General features: G+C 37.7%; 2 long non-coding RNA genes across 2 annotated transcripts; one reads left to right on the plus strand and one right to left on the minus strand.

Annotated features, from left to right (window-relative positions):
• On the minus strand, window positions 583–4,638 carry LOC106504732. Its single transcript, XR_002346819.1, has 3 exons — window positions 4,357–4,638; window positions 2,252–2,432; window positions 583–1,499 (listed from the first exon to the last, which is right to left on the minus strand). It is a non-coding gene; the product is annotated as an uncharacterized LOC106504732 (long non-coding RNA).
• On the plus strand, window positions 4,732–19,871 carry LOC110262165. Its single transcript, XR_002346820.1, has 3 exons — window positions 4,732–4,800; window positions 19,226–19,323; window positions 19,718–19,871. It is a non-coding gene; the product is annotated as an uncharacterized LOC110262165 (long non-coding RNA).

Here is a 21,104-nt window from a genome sequence, read left to right on the forward strand (position 1 = left end):
TCGAAATAAAGCAAAGTTAAGTTAAAAAATATAAAAATAAAAACACTCCAATATGATCTATAGGCTATCAGTTTGTTACTACTGGAGGAGCTGTCTTCTACAGCTTTATTTCAGAGTGTTGCACGTGGGAGGAAACAAGGCTTGGTCATTGAGTACCTAATGGGTAATTAAGAAGACTGAAATAAGAAAAGAAGTTGTTGCATCCCCTTCCTTCTCTATGCCGCAATCCATCCTCAATATCTACCCAGCAGCAGCACATAAAGGTTGGTAAGGACCAAGCACTGTTTCTGAGACCCAGCTGGTGAAAAGGCAGCTATGCAATTATTATTTTTTCCCAACTATTTCCTGAATCTAGGAAACAAAAACCTACTGCAAACAACCTATTCTGGGAGTGTCCCTGCAATGGAGTGGGTTAAGGATCCAATACTGATATTGCAGTGGCTTGGGTTGCTGCTGTGGCACAGGTTCTTAACTTCGTGGCCCAGGAACTTCCACACGCCATGGGCACAGCCAAAAAAAAATCAAACAAAATCTAAAACTACTTAAGTTTTTCAAATAAAACATGGAAAGCTCTCAGAAAATTTCCTTTTGTAATTTAAAAGTCTAAGTTAAAAACTAACTGGCATTTGTTAGGACCTGACGTGTTTCAGAGGTATTTATCTTACCTTCTGTTAAGTTTCGCTTTTTTTTTAATAGGAATATAGTTATATGTTGAGTAATTTAGGATGGGATTATCTCTTAGTGGGCTTCATAACAAGTAGTCTCGTTGACCTAGTTATTTTAAACATTCTGCTGCTAAAATTGTGATGGTAACACTTTCTTTTTACCATGAATGCTTTGAAGATAACATACAAACATTCCAACCTATGAGAATCTGCTTATTTCCTCTACAGAACACGGAAGAAAAAAAGTTACTGCTTAAATAGAAAGATTAAAGCATTTAAATATCATCATATATCTAGAAATAAAATAACATGCTCCATAAAGAAATTGTGAGAAGTCAGAACACAGATGCATTGTAAATGAACAACTCAGAAATGTAGCATAGAGAATAGGAACATAAGTGATGCTTCTAAAGTAAGCTTACCAGAATAAGCAAAATTGCACCAGATAAATTCTATTTGACTTTTTTTTACATAGAGGAAAAGTAAGATAAAATGAGTGAAATAAAATTTTGCCATTCTTTCAACTTAAGGTTGAATTGTAGCTTGAGAATTTTTTAAAGGTTTAATGGAAAAATTATTTCCCTTTAAATTCAAAGCTTTTTGGAGAACTATCTGATCTTTAACAGTACACAGTCTTGGCTTATGAACAAGGCAAAAATAGTTTATGAGGAATGGAGTCTTTTATGTATAGACTTTTGTGTGTATAAATGCATAAACTGTTTATAACAGAAATGTAACCAGAATAAGGATAAAATTACTGATTGGATTCTTAAATGGCCTTGGGAAAACTGTTCCTCAGTAGCTGCCAGGATTCCAAGAAATCAACCAGGAAGTCTAAGAGAAAATGTAGGAAAATTTTAATTAAAGTTCACTATCTAATTTAAGGTGACCAGAGTGCTTCTATAGATGTTTATAAGATTTTATAACCTATCACTGAAGTTCATAAAATACTTCATAGCAACCATATGAGTCAAACTCTCTAAACTTCCAAACTACCATCTAGCTTAAAACCATCACTAATCTTGATTTAGTTCCTTGCTCTGGATTCTTCCTGGATAAGATAGATTAGGTATTGAGAAAACTAGCTAAAGACACATACAAGGTACTGACCTTTATCCTTTCTCTCTGAAAGGCATTTAATAGCACTCCCTGTTTCAGACAGCCAAGATACTGGTTTATGCATATTTTCATTTTCATAAAGTACTGAGGCCTCATAATCTGAAAGATGTTGGTCTTTCAAAAAAATGAAGGGAAAGTGGGGCAAAAGGCATTTTCCACATGCGTGTGTTAATCTGTTACTTTTGCTACTTTGATTTTTGGAATGAAAGGTGAGATTCTATTGGAGACCAGACCCTATCTTACCTAGCTCACATTTTGAAGGCCCCTGAAATCTTGTCAAGTCTATGATTTCGTGAATACTTGCAGAGATCCTGACCAAGCAAATTCAAATTGTCCCATAATAAGGTACCCTTCAGACAAATACTAAGTCTTGCAGTCTGCTTTTTACTTGAAAACAGAATAAAGGATAGGAAAATTTCCAAGACCTCATTCTAATATTGTCTACTATTAACCAAAAATTCACATACCTTTATTCAGAGCTTTCTTCTTAGATTGAGGAAGAGTCAAAACCTGCCCATCACCAACATCAACCGCTGTCATGGAGCTTTAGGTGAGCAGCCTCCAGTGTTCACAAAGCAATTTACAGATCCCAGCATTCTTAAGCACTCCACGTTCTTCTGCTTCAGACTCTTCTGTCCACAGAGGTTACTGAAAAAGCAAATTCACTGATCAACATTTAGTTCATTGGCTTAAACTAAGAAAACATTTTGTGATTTATAGAGAGCATTTCACCAACACTGAAAGCCATGTATGTGAAGTTACAGAATAGAGAAAACAAAATCTGTATTACTTTCATGACTCTAAATATCAACATGTAATAGAAAAAAAGAATAAGAACAAACACCTATACTGTGAAACACAAATCAACACATACTCTCTTACTTCATGTGTATTTCTGAAATTATTTCCATTCTATTAGTTCTGGCACTTTAAGCCCAATGGATGGGGAAAAAAGAAAAATAAAAGCAAGAAGCCATCACTAAAGCAATAGGAAGAACATACCCCTACTTATTTGTTGGCAAGATTTCTTTTTTTGGTTATATTTTGTTTTCAAGTTTTATTGACACATAGTTGATTTACAAGGTTGGGATAATTTCTGCTGTACGGCAAAGCAATTCAGTCATATATACACACCTATTCTCTTTCAGATTCTTTTTTCACATAGATTATCACAGAATATTGGATAGAGATCTCTGTGCTATACAGCAGGTCACTGTTGGCCAACCTTTCCATATTTCTCAGTGTGTATAATGTCAATCCCAACCCCCACAGCCAATCCCCCCCACCCCGACCCTGTCTCCTTTGCTAACAGTAAGGTTTTCAAAATCTGTGAGTCTGTTTCTGTTCTGCAAATAAGTTCATTTGCATCTTTTTTTTTTTTAGATTCCACATATAAGTGATAACATATGATGTTTGTCTTTTACTGCCTAACTTCACTTAGTATGAAGCTAAGAATGGAGGAATTACTTTGTGGCACAGTGTGTTAAGAGCCTGGCATTGCCCCTGCAGCAGCTCAGGTCACTGCTGTGGTGCAAGTCCAATCCCTGGCCCAGGAACATGCTGCAGTGTGTAGCAAAAAAAAAAAAAAAAAAAAAAAAAAAAAAAAGGAAAGCATAAGAAATAAGTTTATTTATAAACAGTTTATTTGTTTATGAACCAAGCAATGAAAGTCCTAATTTGGTCAAACTCATGTGATTTAACACAACCCATTATCTTACCTAGCTTAAAGTTACTTCTAAATTTCACTCTGCCTTAGTGACATTTCCCTTTCTTCCTTCTCTATCACGACATGGTGTGTAAGTAATGAGCTGAACCAGGATTGCAAGCGTCTAAAGACCCAGGTGTTTTTCTCATTGACTTGGCCAAGCAGCCTCTGCTCCTTCTGAGACCCTCCTAGTTCCTGAGAGTGAGCCCATCCCTTCAACCACCCCCTAACCAAGATATCTTTCAAGCCCTGAAACTTCTCTGATTGCTGCTCTTTTGAATAAACTCTGGGTCTTATTTTCTTTTCTGTTGTTTTTTTTAATCATCCTGGTCTTTGTGAATTTTCTTTGTATTTGACCACATAAATCTGACCTCCCCACCCCACCCCCTCTTCCCATTTCTTGAGTTCTGAAAACAATCAATGATGGAAGGGAAACTCCTGAAAACAATCAAACTCTGATAGAGCAATGAGTAATGGAGCATTACGGATAGTGTTACAGCACCACCTTCCCTATAACTGTGAAGGCACTGAAAGTGAGGATGAAGTAGAATGCACAGTTGTTTGGCAGAGCTGAGCAATGGCCAACTGGTGTTCCGCCAGAAATTCAGTTTTCCCTTCTATTCTCCTAAACATGTGATGAAGCTTGAGAAAGAAATTTGCTCCTTCTAAAAATGTTGAGATGTTTTATCTCAATTCACTCTTATAACCTTAACTTTTAAAAGCCTTTTGCAAAAAAACATATCCCCACCTTTGTATTCTTACCTACCTTCCCTGGAACATTCCATCACCAATTGTACTGTAATTCTCCCATTGTGTTGTTGCTCTCAAGACTTGTCCCTCCGGTGGGCAGGCAGGGACAAGACTTACCTTGGGCAAGGGAGGTACTGGGCAGGTGAAGGTAGCTGGGGCAGCGGTTTCTAAGTGCACAGGAGCAGGTGGTATTTGCAGGCAGCCATTCTCAGTTAAGCGGCGGGAAAAGACCAACAGCAATGGCCCAGGTCAGGAGCCAGAGGCTATAAAAGCACACAGTGCCAGCTACTTTCAGGCGAGTTCCACTCCTGTGGCCTCCTGCCCAACAGTGCCTAAGCTTCAGATACTGAGAAGGAACGGTGACTTGCCTGTTGCTGAGTCCTTGTTGTCCAGCAAACTGACACAGGTGAGGGTGGGCTCTGCTCTTTGCTACAGTGGGCGCAGGCGTTCCCCGGCCACTGAGAGCCTCTCCCTTGCGCACGCGCGGTCTGCTCCCCAGAACTGGTTTGCGCTAGTCTGATCCCGTCACGACCTGATGGACCGGAGCCTGGTTCCGCACAGGTGAGTGTCATCCCCGAGCCAGAAGCCCACCCCCACCCCCAAGCCCTTTCTACCCATTGACCAGGACAGCTTGTTGGAGAGCTTGAGTCAAACCCCTTCTTGACCTTTCCGGGATGTAGAGATTAGAGCCTTCCTGTATGTGGGTGTGTGGGGGGGGGGGGGGGCGTCCACAGAAGGAACGATTTTCAAAGTACATGCGTGCCTCCCTGCCAAGCTTCTTCCCTTTAACCCTCAGTCCACCTATCTGTGGCTCATGGAAACGCAGCTAGGCTTAAGGGCCAAGGAGAAGTGGGACACTTTCTTTCCTTGGGAGGGGGAAAAGGCTAGAGAATGTGATTCCCCCGACCTTCCATGACCGGAGAGAACAGTGGTCAGGGAGCAGAGCAGGCCGGCCGCTGAGGGAGGGGAAGATGATGGAGGCTCCAGCACAGCCAGCCTTGCTGTTTGGTGCCAGAGGTGTAGGGAGAAGGCTGGGCGGCAACACAGAAAGTACTTTTTCTGCACATTCAGGAAAGAAAATTATTTTGAGAGCTGGAAAAGAAACACCCTGGGATACTTCCTTCTTTTACCACGTCGTTTTTCTGCTTCTTCAAAAATGCAGTGCTTTTATTTAGATGCTGGAATCATGGTTTTGAGTGCTGCATTTTGCTGTATTTGTTGGGATGAATCCGGCTTACCTGTAGTGCTGGTTTAGCCTCACTTCTAAGATGAGGCTCTTCTGAGGTTTCTACGAAATGCATCATATATTCATGAAGGTCTCTTTACTTTGGATTATGGGAACTTGAATGATTCTCAAACCTTTATGAGATCCAGAAATGTTTACAGCTACAGCTTCCTGGTAATTGTTATTTCCTCTGATACTGATCATCTCCAATGATATGTTTGTAGCTTGATATTTAACCAAAGATTCAGTGGGACTCCTGTGAAGCTATCTGGAGCACTTCTGTATAGCTCCTTCCTCTTAGGTAGTCTCTTCCACAAATTCTAGTTGCCTTGGCTTCTCCAAATAGTAATTTCTGTCTCTTCAACTCATTGACATATCCAAGTTTTGTTTGTTATTCCCCCTCCTTTTCTGTACTTCAGTGGAAATTACTTCCAGGCAGAAAGCCTGGGGCAAACAGATAAGCCTAGCTTATTTGTTTCACTTTCATTCGGGACTACTGTCCTCTGATACCTACCATCAAGTTTCTTAAAATATTTACTAAAATTTGTCCAGTTTTCTGGTTGCTTTTGAATGGAGGGTAGTTACATATCCTCGTTATCTCTCATGGCCAAATTCTGACCTAACTTCAAATGCAGTTTGTTTTAGAAAATTCTGAGATTTAGTACCTTTGAAATATAATAGAATTAAAACATACGTTGGGCTGTTTTAAGAAAAAGGTAGCTACTTGGAGTTCCCGTTGTGGCTCAGTGGTTAAGGAACCTGACTAGTATCCATGAGAACTCAGGTTTGATCCCTGGCATCACTCAGTGGGTTAAGGATCCGGCATTGCCGTAAGCTGTGGTGTAGGTCACAGACAACGCTTCGAACTCAAGTTGCTGTGGCTGTGGTGTAGGCTGGCGGCTACAGCTCCAATTGGACTCCTAGCCTGGGAACCTCCATACGCCGTGGGTATAGCCCTAAAAAAAAGCAATAAATAAATAAAAAGACCAAAAAAAAAAAAAAAAGAAAGAAAAAGGTAGCTACTTTTATTATTTAATCTCACACATCCTCTGAAGTCTAATTCCTTCTATAAGCAGGAAAAGATAAAATAAAATTGGACAAATAAAACTGAGCTTCTTATATTTTAAATTTGGGGTGGGGGAACCTCTTATGGAGACTTCTGTAAATCTCTTTCCTCTACAACTGGTTTGTGGGTCCAGGTGGTATAAGGAGAAACCTCTGGTCTGCATGCTGTCTTCTGGAATTTTCCTTTCCCCTCTTATCACTGAATAGCCCACACCAATGCCTGCTGATGTATGATTCGTCTGGTCTTTTTCCGTGGTGTCATTTGTCATTGAGGCTTCTGGGTTTTATCATATTCCCTCATCCTAAGGTCCCTAAAGTGATTCTTTTTTGTTTTACTGATTGTCTCCAATCCATTAACTTTGTAGAAGACCCAAGAGCCATCACTGAATTTTCCTCATCATTCCACAATATGCAAAATTCTTTGAGGCAGCCTTGAAACATTGCCTCAGGCATTGCTTTTATTCCCAGAGACTACATAGCACCAACACAAGGCCAAATGCAGGGTTTGTTAAGGAGGTCACAGCATTCTGTCTTGCCTCTCTCCAGGGCAGTAGCACCCAAGTAGGTGAGTATGTCACTTATAACTGTGATATACTCTTTGACTTCTCTTTCCCTAGTTATCAAATCCTGTTCTTGGTCAAAAGGAACTCCCTATCCTGTTATAGGGACACTTTCCTTGCAATACAGTCCCTATTCTTTTTATGCAATGGCTTCTTATAAATAAAATACAATAGGAATTGAGTTAACCAAGCCCAGGCTTCTCTTTTAAAGAGAAGCTTTTGGTATTTATAAAACACTCTTGTTCTTTAGCAAAGCGTGGTTTCATGATTAAAGTCTTGCAATGGATTAAAAAAATGTCAGCTAGTAGACTGAAAGCTGAATAAAAGACTTCTCTGTTCTGTACCTACTCTCTGAAGCAGTAGATGCCATTGATTCAACAGATAGAGCAGCCTAGGGACTAAGGAACAAAAAATAAAACACTGATTTAATACCTGAGAAAGTATTACCCCTTTTACATCTTCTGTAGTAAATCTTTGCATGAGGACTTTATCATATCCTCTTCCTCCTTTTTAGCCTCCACATGGCCTAGTTGTAATAATAGTAAGAGCTAAAATGTACTGATTGCATAAGGTATCTCAGGAACTTGTTTAAGTGATTTAACCTCACTTAATCCCCGTTACAAACCCATGTGGTATGTATTATCTTTACCTCTATTTTGCAGAAAGGAAAGCTGAGGCACAGACAAGTTAAGTAACTTGCCTAGGATCACATAGACACTTTGTCCTGGATAAAATTACTTAAGCTTTAATTTTCAGAATTTTTATCTGTAGAATGAGAACAATTGTAATAATATAAATTAAGCGGTATATGTAGCAATTAAGCAGAAGTTTCCCATATCCATACTGCCTTAGTTCAAATTCTGTATCTCTGAGTTACTAGCTGTTACTCTTGGATTGCTTGACCTCTCTGTCCTTGAGTTGCCTCACCTATAAAGCAGGAAAGATGGTAAATGTATCTGCCTCTGAGGATTATTGTAAGGGCAAATCCATTAACATAAGTAGAGACTTGAACCCAAACTTAGCACATAGCAAGTTCTCAATAAATGTTAGCTCTTTTCAAAGGTCCAACCTACCTTATCTGAAATCCTGGAGGCCAAGTAAAGTTTGGAATCTGGAGATATTTCTTAAGAAGGGAAGTATGGACCATTACCCTAGTAGGGTCTGATAAACACTCTATAACCAAATATTAAAACTTCTATGGCAAATTGTACAAATATTCACTTTTAATGGGATAAATAAAACTAAAGAATAGCCTCATGTCAATTGATTTGATTATTGAATCAATCATTGATATTATCAATGAATTATTTGATAATCGAATCAATTATTTCAAAATTTTAGTTTTTAGAGTTTTTTTTAACCTTTAGAATTTCAGATGAGGAATTATGGGCTGTATTATTTCATACTGTTGTGAGGATTAAATGAAGTATCTGTGTAACCTAAGTTAAGCACCATGCCTGAGACATAGTAAGTGCTCCATAAGTGTACATTTGTTGTTGTTATTGAAATTAATACTATTAGTATTACTATTAGAGTAGGTTCACAAAATATTTACATCTGGAGCATCATCTTCATGGTTCCTTTACAGTATTCTCCTAGACAGTCCCACAGATAACTTCCTGTGAAGTTCCTAGATTTCCTTACTCTATCATATTTTATATCTGGACATGAAACTCATCTGTCCCCTTTATCTCTTCCACCTTCCTTGGTGAATAGTCCTTATTTGATACTCCAGCCTTGTTACTGTCTAATCAGTCACAGTGAAGGAATAAACACAGCCTCCCAGAAAAAGGAAGAAAAAAAGAATAAAATCATGCGTGCCATTTATTGACTATCTGCCCTGGGATTGGTGCGAAGTACTTTATATGATTACCTTATTTAATTCTCTCAACTACTTTGTGAAGTAATCGTGTCATTTCCTTTTTATAGCCTGAAACAGACACAGAGAGTTTAAGTGATGAGGTGTACTTTAGAAAGAAATCCCAGAAATCGTTCGTGTGCTTCCTCCTTCCCTTCTTCCCCTTGGGAAAGAATAAAAGTTTATTCATGTTTTCTAAGGGATACACACTGTTCCAAAGTTTAAGAATCACTGAGATTATAGATGTTATTAAAATACTAGAGACTATGGGTGGGTTAATAAATGCAATCCAGATTCTAGATGCAAGCGATATATATTTACAAGACCCCCTTCCAACCTAGGTTATGTAACATTAGTCACTTTGTGAGGTGGCAACTAAAAAAATCCCCAACAACACACAGAAAAGGACTGCAACCTTTTCTTCTCAGCTCACCCTCAGCATTTCCCCCACAGCCTCCATCTCGCTCACACCCTAAATTTGTTGTGGACTCCTTCCAACCTGTCACCCTCAGCAAATTAAAATCTTTGAAAGCAGAGGCCATGTCTAATTCCTCTTCCTATCCATTCCCAAACTACAATGTTTTACACGTCATGACTTCTTGATATGCTTTTGATGAAACAGAAACTAAAGCATTACCTCAAGGGAAAACTTAGACTGGCATTTCAACCTCAATTTTCCCTTTATTTTATACATACATCAGGCTCAAAATCAGCTACAGCCCTTACCTCCCCTTTTAGTTCACAGAAACAGAGGTATCTTGGGGTTCTTGTGAAATAACTATAAAAGAACATTTTAAACATTATAGTAAGTATTTCTCCAGGCAGATATCTACTTAATTATTCCTATCTATGAAATCATAAAATGTGCTCCTCCTTTCCTGTAATTCCTATGTATGGGGGATATAGATGTGTAGAAATAGGCTATAGATAGAAATCCTCAAAAATTAAGCCCAAGTCAATTTAAAAATTAAAAAGAAATCTACAGACAGTCCCTATCATTTCCTTATTTTTCAGTATGCCTTTCTTATGAAACACACCTGTATAAAAATGATATAATAAAAGCTGTTTAAATGTCATCCCAATCATCCGTGAAGTATATGCTATATAACCATTTAGAGTCTTTCTGTTCTCCAGAACATCATCTTTGTCTCTTTTCCTTTAGTAAGGACTTTATTTGCATGACAGTTTGGGTCTTTATGGGATACTGGCACTGTTCTAGGACAGTGAACACTCAAATTTATGTTTCTGTATTAACTTATACATCTGCTGGAGTCAGAATGTTCACATGAAGGGATTGAAGGGCAGCAGGAAATGGGGTGGGGAAAATTTGTCTCATTTGTTTTTACCTAAATTACAAATAATAGATCAATGAAGATAAAAACCTTTTCAAAAGATGATTTTCATATGATTAAGAGAATGGCAGTTGTCCAAGTATGCCCATTCTCACTACTTCTATTCAGAATAGTATTAGAAGTCCTAGCCACAACAATCAGACAAGAAGAAATAAAACTTATCCAAATTAGAAGGCAAGAGGTAAAATTGTCACTGTATATAGATATGATAATATATATATATATATATATAGAAAACCCTTAAGACTCCACACAAAAGTTCCTAGAACTGATAAATTCAACAAGGTAGCAGGATACAAGATTAACATACAGAAATCGTTTGAATTTCTTTATGCTACCAATGAAATATCAGGAAGGGAATTGAAAAAAAACCCTTAAAATCACATAAAAAAATAAAATAAAATACTTATAAGTAAACCTGACTAAGGAGATGAAAGACTCAACATGCTAGGAACTATAAAAAATTAATAAAGGAAGTGGAAAGATAGACCATGCTCTTGGATTGGAAGAATTAATACTGTTAAAATGGCCATACTGCCCAAAGCAATCTACAGATTCAATGCAATCTCTATCAAATTACCCATGATATTTTTCACAGAACTAGGACAAATAGTCCTAAAATTTATACAGAACCATAAAAGACCCATAACTGCCAGAACTCCTGAGGAAAGAGAACAAAGCAAGAGTCATAACCCTCCCAGACTTCAGACAATACTACAAAGCTACAGTAATCAAATGGCATGGTATTGGCACAAAAACACACATATGGATAAATAGAACAAAATAGAGAGCCCAGAAATAAATTCACACACCTATGGTCAGTTAATCTTTGACAAAGGAGGCAAGAAGATTCAATGGAGAAAAGACAGTCTCTTCAGCAAGTTGTACTGGAAAAGTTGTACAGCCACATATAAATCAATGAAGTTAGAACCCACACCCACACCATGAACAAAAATAAACTCAAAATGGCTTTAAACTTATATATATGACATGACACCACAAAACTCCTGGAAGATAACATAGGCAAAACATTCTCAAACATAAATTATACCAGTGCCTTCTTAGGTCAATCTTCCAAGGCAATAGAAATAAAAAACAAAAATAAATAAATGAGACCTAATCAGACTTCAAGCTTTTGTACAGCAAAGGAAAACCATAAAGAAAAAGACAACCTATGGACTAGAAGATGATGTGACTGACTAGGGCTTAATTTCCAAAATACACAAACAGCTCAAACAACTCAGTATCCAAAAAACCATCTAATTGAAAAACGGGCAGAAGACCTAAATAGACATTTCTCCAAAGACATACAGCTGGCTAACAGGAACATTAAAAGATGCTCAATATTGCTAATTATTAGTGAAATGCAAATAAAAACTACAATGAGGTATCACCTCACAATTGCCATCATTAAAGTCTACAAATAGAATTTCTTATTGGGGCTCAGTGGATTCAGAACCTGACTGATATCCATGAGGAAGGTGGTTTGATCCCTGGCCTTGCTCAGTGGGTTAAGGATCCAGCATTGTTGCAAGCAGTGGTGTAGGTCGCAGATGAGACTTGAATGTGGTATTGCTGTTGCTGTGGAATAGGCCTCAGTTGTAACTCCAATTCAACCCCTAGACTGGAAACTTCCATATGCTACAGGTGAGGCCCCAAAAAAGAAAAATTTAAAAAATTAAATAAATAGAAAATCTACAAACAAACGCTGTAGAGGGTGTGGAGAAAAAGGAACCCTCCTAAGCTGTTGGAGGGAATGTAAATTGATGAAGCCACTATGGAAAACAATCCAGAGGTTCCTCAAAACACTAAAAATAGAGTTGCCATGTTATACAGCAATGCCGTTCCTGGGCTTATATCTGAACAAAACTATAATAAAGATACATTCTCCTTCTCCACTGTGTTCATAGTATCACTGTTCACAATAGCCAAAATATGGAAACCACCTAAATGTTCATTGACAGACAAATGGATAAAGAAAATGTGGTACATATATACAGTGGAATAATAATGCCATTTGCAGCAACATGCATGGACCTAGATGTTATGATACTAAGTGAAGTAAGTCAGAAAGAGAAAGACAAATGCCATATGATATCGCTTATATATGGAATCTAAATTATGCCACAGATACACCTATCTGTGAAATAGAAACAGACCTAGACAGAGCCCAAACTTGTGGTTGCCAAGGTGGAGAGGGAGTTGGGGAGGGATGGATTGGAAGTTTGAGATTAGCAGATACAAACAATTATATATAGAATGGAGAAAACAAGGTCCTACTATATAGCACAGGAACTATATTCAATATCCTGTTATTAAAAGAATACAAAAAAATATGTGTATGTATATCTACATAAAAATTTGTGTATATATGTATATACTTATATATCTGAATCATTTTGCTGTACAGGAGAAATTAACAACATTGTAAATCAACTGGTTTCAATAAAATAAATTTTTAAAAAAATAGCAGTTGTCTAGCTGATAAAAACATTAATAAATTTGTGGAGGTAACTGGAGAAATAGGGCACTAAAAGATGGTCCCTCGGAGTTCCTGTTGTGGCTCAGTGGTTAACGATTCCAAGTGGGAACCATGAGGTTGCGGGTCAATCCCTGGCCTTGCTCAGTGGGTTAAGGATCCGGCATTGCCGTGAGCTGTGGTGTAGGTTGCAGATGTGGCTCAGATCCCTCATTGCTGTGGCTCTGGTGTAGGCCAGCAGCTATAGGTCCGATTAGACCTCTAGCCTGGGAACCTCCATATGCCCTAGAAACGGCAAAAAAAAGGACAAAGACAAAAAATTAAAAAAAAAAATAAAATAAAAGGTGGTCCCTCAAGCCTCTTTTTTGGCATTGCCTCTATTCATATGCTACCTTATGTATTAAACCACATGATCCCTCTACTGAAAAATGTAAATAAAATTTGAATTTTAAATTAATAAACATTGAGAAATAGGAAAGCATTCCTTTTCTCTAGTTTTTTCAAGGACATATTCATTGATCCTGCTACATATTCTGAATAATATGAAAATACAAGAGACTTCAGAATAGAATGTGTATGCCTAACCCTAATTTGGCCCATAAAATTCCACAGGTTGCATCTTGCAACTGTTGTTAAATGAGTTCATTCAAACAGCAAAATTAATTTTTTTTATCTTTTTTTTTTTTTTTTTTTTAGGGCCACACCTTCGGCGTATGGAAGTTCCCAGGCCAGGGGTCAGATCAGAGCTTACCCACGGGCCCACGCCACAGCCGATCCGAGCTGCAGGATCTGAGCTGCATCTGCAACCTACACCACAGCTCATGGCAGCGCTAGATGCTTAACCCACTGAATGAGACCAGGGATCTAACCCCTGTCCTCATGGATACTAGTCAGGTTTGTTACAGCTGAGCCACAACAGGAACTCCCTCAAACAGCAATATTCATTTAATCTTATGTCTTTTAGCTTTTATAATGCAATAGTTCCAAAGAATATGTTTGAGTAATTTTTTAAACTGAAAAATGCATTCTATAATAATAATAGGTAGTTACTCACATTTTTCCTAATGTTCATGTAAAATATTGAGATTTGGATAAGGCAAATCAGTTGTCTAAAGTCATCCAATAAGGGACACAACTTTTGAGGGAAAAAAGTTTCTTTTCACCTTAGAAATAGCAAATCCAAATCAACTGAATACGTTGATGAAAAAAATGCAAGAGTTTGTTTCTGTTTCATCTTATATATAAGAAACATTAAATTCTAATATATATATATTTAAAACATTTTAAATGGAGAGATAAATGTCATCTACCAACATTAGATAGTAGATGATTATTAAGCACATCTAATTTGTATACTCAATTTATCGCAAAAAAAATTATCACAAGGCTAATAAAAAGAGCATTTCAAAAAAAAGATGGGTGATACATTCTACAGTTTCTCAATTGAAAGGAACAGCACTTCCTTTTCTCATGATATCAAAAGCTCCCTGATGGTGAAACCTATTTTATTAGAATATCTTTCCCCTACAGCAGAGCAGTGGTGTCACTTTCCTGGCAGCTGACTGGGTCAGTTTGCCTCAGGGCACTCAGCTGACCACAGGTTATTACATTCCCAAGACTAAAGACCCTCCTTTTTTTTCCCCCAGAATTTAATGCATCCTTTCTCTCTTTACAAACTCAGGCTTCTTCCTCTGAGAAGTAATACAGAAAGTCTGCTGAATTATGGCTCTTTCAAATTGGAGCTTCATCTATTTTTCCTTCTTTAATTCCATTGTCTCAGTTAATAGGATGGGCATTTGAAATTTTGCACTGAAAAATGCTACAGAGTTATTATATTTTAGCTTTATTTCAAAAAGACAACAGTTCTGTTGGATTGAAAATTATGGATGAAATTAAGAATTCATTAACCAGGAATTAAGTCACTAACTTAGTTTATTTTACATACTATGGATTCTACAAAAGAAAAGCATTCTCCTCCAGCTTGCACAGAAATGAATGAAATTATGTATGGTGAGGGATCATTTTTGTGGCTTACAACTCTAGAGCCTGTGGAGACAGAATGGAGAAATGAAGATACTTTGATGTCTAAATTCCATTGATAACTTTTAAGCAAAAATAACATTAGAGTGAGCTGTGGAAATAGCAGTGGAAGAGAGAGGATGTTTCAAGAAAAATATTCACACAATTGTTTAACATTGAACTGATAATAAAATTGTGAGCCATTTTCTTCTAAGGAAGAAAAAGGATGTTTACATTCTTAATTTTTCTTTTGATCAGAGTCCAAGTATGGAGACTCTAAGAGTCCTGGACCGGCTGGACCTCCCAATAATTCTGTTTTAAAGAAGTCTTCAGTGAGGAATTAAGAAAACCAATATTTGGGAAAAGAAGTTGTTTCAATGAGAGGTGGAAATCTGGGGAGAAAGGGATAAGAATATAAAACAATGCAGTCTAAAAGGGAAATAATTCCAAAAACCTAAATTCTTTCTCTTGCTAGCTATTTAACTAGCATCAAATGACTCAACTCTAATAAATTTAAGACGGTAGTTTCTAACTAGGCATAACCATCAGAATTACTCACAGAGCTTTTTTCATAACACAGTTGCCAAGATGCTACCCTAGGCTTTCTAAAACAAAAATGCTCCAAGTGGGGTATGGGCATAGATCTTTTTTAAAAAGTTCCACCAGTTACATCAGCATAGGAACTGCTTTTCTCCTGTAGTCTACATTTCTCCCAGGCCTCACCACTCTGTGCTTACAAACAAAACCACAATAATAGCAGTAGCTCAGATCTCATGGCCCTCCACTTGTATTAAAGGGTCTTATTCACCCATTTCCATAGTCCCCAAATGTATATAGCACAGGGTTGGAGAGCACTCCTCCCAGATTTTTCTGCTTAGCATCACTTGGTGAGGTCTTGGCTAGCAGAGCCACTTGAGAGTTGTACTTGATACTGGCTCCCTACTCCGGGTGCTGAATCCTATCTTGGTGCTCCCAAAACAAAACCCTCAAACCTAAACAGCCTTTTTCAACTCAGAACAAGTCTATGTCATACCTAGATATTGTGAAAGGATGTTCCTTCACAGTCCACAGGTGCTGGCTCACTAAAAGACTGAGACTCAATCATGGGATTAGAGAACTCTTCCCCTACCCACATACCGCACTACCATATTAATAAAGGTCTATTTATAGCAGTTCCTTTTTACCGGTGTATCTTGTTCAGCCATAAAGGAAAAATTACAGGGCATACCAAACGGCAGGAAAAAACAAAACAAACCACAATTCTAAGAGCTAGAACTAGCCTCAGAACCAGATATGGCTGAATGTTGTAATTATCAGACCAGGAATTTAAGACACCTATGAGTAATGTTCTAAAGGCGCTAATGGATAAAGTAGACATCCTAAAAGAACAGATGAGCAATCCTCAAAAACCAAAACAAAAAGAACAAAGACTGGACAAAATAGAACAGAATATCCAGGGACTTAGTACAACTACAAAAAGTGTAACATTCATAATGGGAATACCAGAAGGAGAAGAAAGGAAGGAAAAAAAATATTTGAAATAATAATGACTGGGAATTTCCCTAAATTAATGTCATATGCCAAGCCACAGATCCAAAAATCTCAGAGAATACTAAGCAAGATAAACCCCAAACAAAAACCCCTCCAAACAAAAGGAAACAAAAACCCTACACCTTGGCATATCGTTTTCAAATTACGGAAAACCCTAGATGAAAGAAAAAAATCCCTAAAAAAAGCCAGAGGGGGAAAAAACACCTTATTTGTAAAGCAACAAAGAAATGAATCACACCCAACTTCTCAGAAGTGATACAAGCAAGAAGACAGTGAAGCAAAATATTTAAATTACTGAGAAAAATGATATTCTTCCCTAACCTATATTTTGCTTCATTACCTTGGCCCCAAGCCACATGATAGGTCTCAGTGCCTATCAATTTGCAGATTCATTTTGCAGCCCATGTCTCCATTAGAGTTCAGACTGAGTCTATGAGACCCATTAATTAAAGAGACACCCCCCGTCCACTCATATCCCTTGCCATTTCTATCTCCAGACACCCTCCCCTTTGAAGATACTTTCCTTCTGTGTAAACTACTTCACCCAAATATCCTCTTTGAACTTTTATCTGTACCTTTTCATCAAACACATACCAAAATTTCAAATTCCAGTTTAGGCCGAGATGAGATCCCTATTACACTGGTAATTCTTCTACCTAGATTAGGTAATTCTAGTTACCTAAAATCTAGCTAAGTTCAAGAGGATCGTAAGGTCTTAGCTCAAGTGAGGTGATAAATATCAACCTCCTATAGTTAACTAGAAAATGTAGTTAACATCTACATTCTCAAACCCAAGGCCCAAGTGCCTTTTGGATTGCCCCAGGGATAAGGGGAAGGGAAAAGTTCAGAGGGCATTGGAAGAAAATGTATTCTCAGACCTCCAATCTTAAAAACTGTTTGATAAAGTCTTTAAAAATGATATAAATGAACTTATTTAGAAAACAGAAATAGAAAACAAACTTATAGTCACCAAAGAGGATATAGGGGGAGAGGGGTAAATTAGGGATTAACAAATACACACTACTCTCTATATAAAATAGATAACCAACAAGGGCCTACTGTGTAACAGAGAACTATATTCAATATTTTGTAATAACCTATAATGGAAAAGAATTTGAAAAAGAATACACACACACACACACAAACCATTTTGATATACCTGTGAAATACTGTAAATCAACTATACTTCAATTAACAAATAATAAATTATGGAAACAGGAGTTTCCATCGTGGCGCAGCGGAAATGAATCCGACTAGGAACAATGAGGTTGTGGGTTTGATCCCTGGCTTCGCTCAATGGGTTAAGGATCCGGTGTTGCGGGGAGCTGTGGTGTAGATTGCAGACACAGCTTGGATCTGGCGTTGCTGTGGCTCTGGTGTAGGCCGGCAGCTGTGGCTCCAATCAGACCCCTAGCCTAGGAACCTTCATATGCCGCAGGTGAGGCCTTAAATAGACCAAAAAAAAGAAAAAAGACAAAAGGAAATAAATAAATTAATAAATAAATTATGGAAACAGAAAAATATATTTCTTTAAAAGACAGAAAAACGTTGCCTGTATCATGTCATCAGTTCCTGATCTCCTTGACCCTTGCACCTCTTCTCTGTTCCCTGCTTCATCCTTACTTCAGAAATCTTCTTGACAGGGCTTTTCATCTTTGCAGATGTCTCCACCATCCAGCCAGTTATTCAAGTTAAACAGAAGTCGTAAAATTTAGCTCTTCCTTTCCTTCCTCTCACCTCCCACAATAGATCTATCACCAAGTCCCAATGGTTCTATACTCTGACTTTCTATTGATCCTATTGTCTCCTTTCCATCCCTACCATCTCCAGTCCAGAACTGGCATCATGAGAATAATGCATAAGCCACAGCCAATTTCCTCATGTCCACTTTTGTGCCCTGAAATTTTTTTTGTGGTACAATTGGAGTAAATTCTTTAACTATCTACTCCCTTCCCTATTAAAAATCTTAAAATCTTCCTAAATCCTGTGAATATCAGAGTCTTCAACTGTAAATTTAAGGTAATGATTTTTACACTGGTGGTTATTGTAATAATTTGAGAGAATATAAAATATATGTATAGAGAACATGTACATAAAAAGCCTAATACTTTACTTGGTATGTATTAGGAGTTTTTGCCCCCTAAAGTAATTGAAGACATTGGACTAAATGGAAAAACAAAAGTCCTTTCTAGCTCTATAAGTGTATGCTACTACTATGATTATATGTTACTAAAAATTAGCTGGGATATACCTAAATTTTAAACTTGATGTCATACTCTTAAGATTTTCTGTTGGTAATAAAATACTGAACCAGCTGGACACAGACATGACTCCTATTAGGCTATGTCAAAGATTTAAAAAAAAAAAAAATCACTCTTTCTACATATTATACTTTGCCAGGCTCAGCTCTGTCTTCTTTTTTTTTTTTTTTTTTTTTCCTACTGGTTTATAGGTTGGTATGGATTGCTCAGGCTAAGGAGTCAAAAGAACAGAGTCAGAGCTTCAAATAAGTTAAGCCTTAAAACCAAATGAGGATTTCCCGTCGTGGCGCAGTGGTTAACGAATCCGACTAGGAACCATGAGGTTGCGGGTTCGGTCCCTGCCCTTGCTCAGTGGGTTAACGATCCAGCGTTGCCGTGAGCTGTGGTGTAGGTTGCAGACGCGGCTCGGATCCCGCGTTGCTGTGGCTCTGGCGTAGGCCGGTGGCTACAGCTCCGATTCGACCCCTAGCCTGGGAATCTCCATATGCCGCGGAAGCGCCCCAAGAAATAGCAAAAAGACAAAAAAAAACAAACAAACAAACAAAAAAAAAACCAAATGAAATAAGAGATTTAATATGTGCCACTCATCTATCTCATCTTTTTCTCAAATGCACAGGAGTTAGAAGGGGGACAGATTTCCAAAAGTGGAATTGATGTCATGTTTTTAAAGCTAACCCTGAAGAAGGGAGAAAGGAACAGAGAGAGGCATAACAGGTAATCTTTTGAGAAAGATTACTTTTTAGTTGAATTGAACTGAATTGAATTTAACCCCCACCCCCACCCCAGGTTCTCCTCCATAGGAATCTAAGGGTCAAGACACTGGGGAGTGAGAGCTTTTATAGTATTTTCTCTGGTTCCTACAACTATTCCATGTCTTCTGAACCTGTATGTATACAGTAGCTAGTAAGTGGGTTGGCTCCTAAGTGTGGAGTAACTACTGGGCAAGAGAGATGGAAAAAGAATAAAGAATAGAGAAGGAAAGTGGTATTTCTCAGCACCTTGAGATTCAAAATGGAGATGTGAAACACACATCTATGTGTATATATACAGTAGTTTCTTCCAAACGCATAAGTCTATGTTCTCCTCTTTCCCTGATTCTCTTCTTCAGATTCTAAACTCCTGCTTCATCATCCTGTTCTTGAAAGGGACATCTTAGGTCAACGGTCCATCACATACTCAGCCATTCCTGGAATTTCCGCAGACGTGGGAATCGCACCATTTCCTTTTCAATCTGTTATAGATAAACATATCTCTCTCAATGAATGAAGCATGAGTTTATTTGCTTAAGATAAATAAATAAATGAATGAATGAATGAAGTTTGAGAACTCCCCACAAAGTTGGTTCTTACAGCTTGAATCTCAGCGTCTTCATCTGTAAATTGAGGGTAGAATGCCTACCTTGTTGGCTGTTGAAAGAGACTGAGAGTTATAAATGAAAAACCTTATATTCCACTTGGCAGAGAGTAGGCTGTTATCTTTTCCCTTAATAAAGCCCAATGATATCCCAAATTTGGAAATTAAAATTGCACGCAACTCCCCAGGACTAGCACCATAAGGATTTTTCAAATAGTTCTAGCTCCTAGCCTCAATATACATGTTTTAAAATGTCATGTAATTGATGACATCCATTCGACATCCAAGGACATATTTGGCTTTGTATTATGAATTCCAATACAAGAAAACCTTTGGGGAAAGTCTTCTGTAATAGTGTATGTCAAATACAAGCCCTGTTTTTGCTTATTTATACTAAATAGCCTCTAACCTCCAGTCTCCTATCCTGTACAAGATTTATTTACAAAGTCTTGAGCCAGAGCTAAAGTTCCATGAGTTTTGAGCATACATGAACTTCCCTCTAGCAAATTATTTTGGGTCAGTTTCTCTGATGTGACTTTGATTTCAGCATGTTTATCCACTTATGTTTAAAAAATACATAGTTATGAACATTTTTTTTCCAATGAGAACTATTTTCTTTTGATAGTATACTATTTAGAACAAAAACTAAATTTATTGAACACATTCCCTCTTGGGCTATAAATTAAATTCTACAGACAGTCATATGATTCACATATCCTAAATAAATCAGAAAGTTATATAATTTTCAAAATGTTTAGTGAAATCAGTTGACCCATACTGAATAGCATTCAGATTTCTCCCCATGAAATAATATGAATTACACACAAACCCACATTTACCTACCTTTTCTGTCTTTTCAAATGTAAAAAAAAATGCAGTTCCTGTCATGGCTCAGCGGTTAACGAACCTGACTAGCATCCATGAGGACGCGGGTTCGATCCCTGGCCTCGCTCAGTGGTTAAGGATCCGGCATTGCCGCATTGCCATGAGCTGTGGTGTGGGTCGCAGATGCGGCTTGGATCTGATGTTGCTGTGGCGTAGGCCAGCGGCTACAGCTCCAATTCAACCCTGAGTCTGGGAATCTCCATATGCTTCGGGTATGGCCCTAAAAAGCAAAAAAAGAAAAAAAAAAAAAAGTAGAA

The sequence above is a fragment of the Sus scrofa genome, chromosome 8 (assembly GCF_000003025.6).
Source record: "Sus scrofa isolate TJ Tabasco breed Duroc chromosome 8, Sscrofa11.1, whole genome shotgun sequence".
Lineage (NCBI taxonomy): Eukaryota > Metazoa > Chordata > Mammalia > Artiodactyla > Suidae > Sus > Sus scrofa.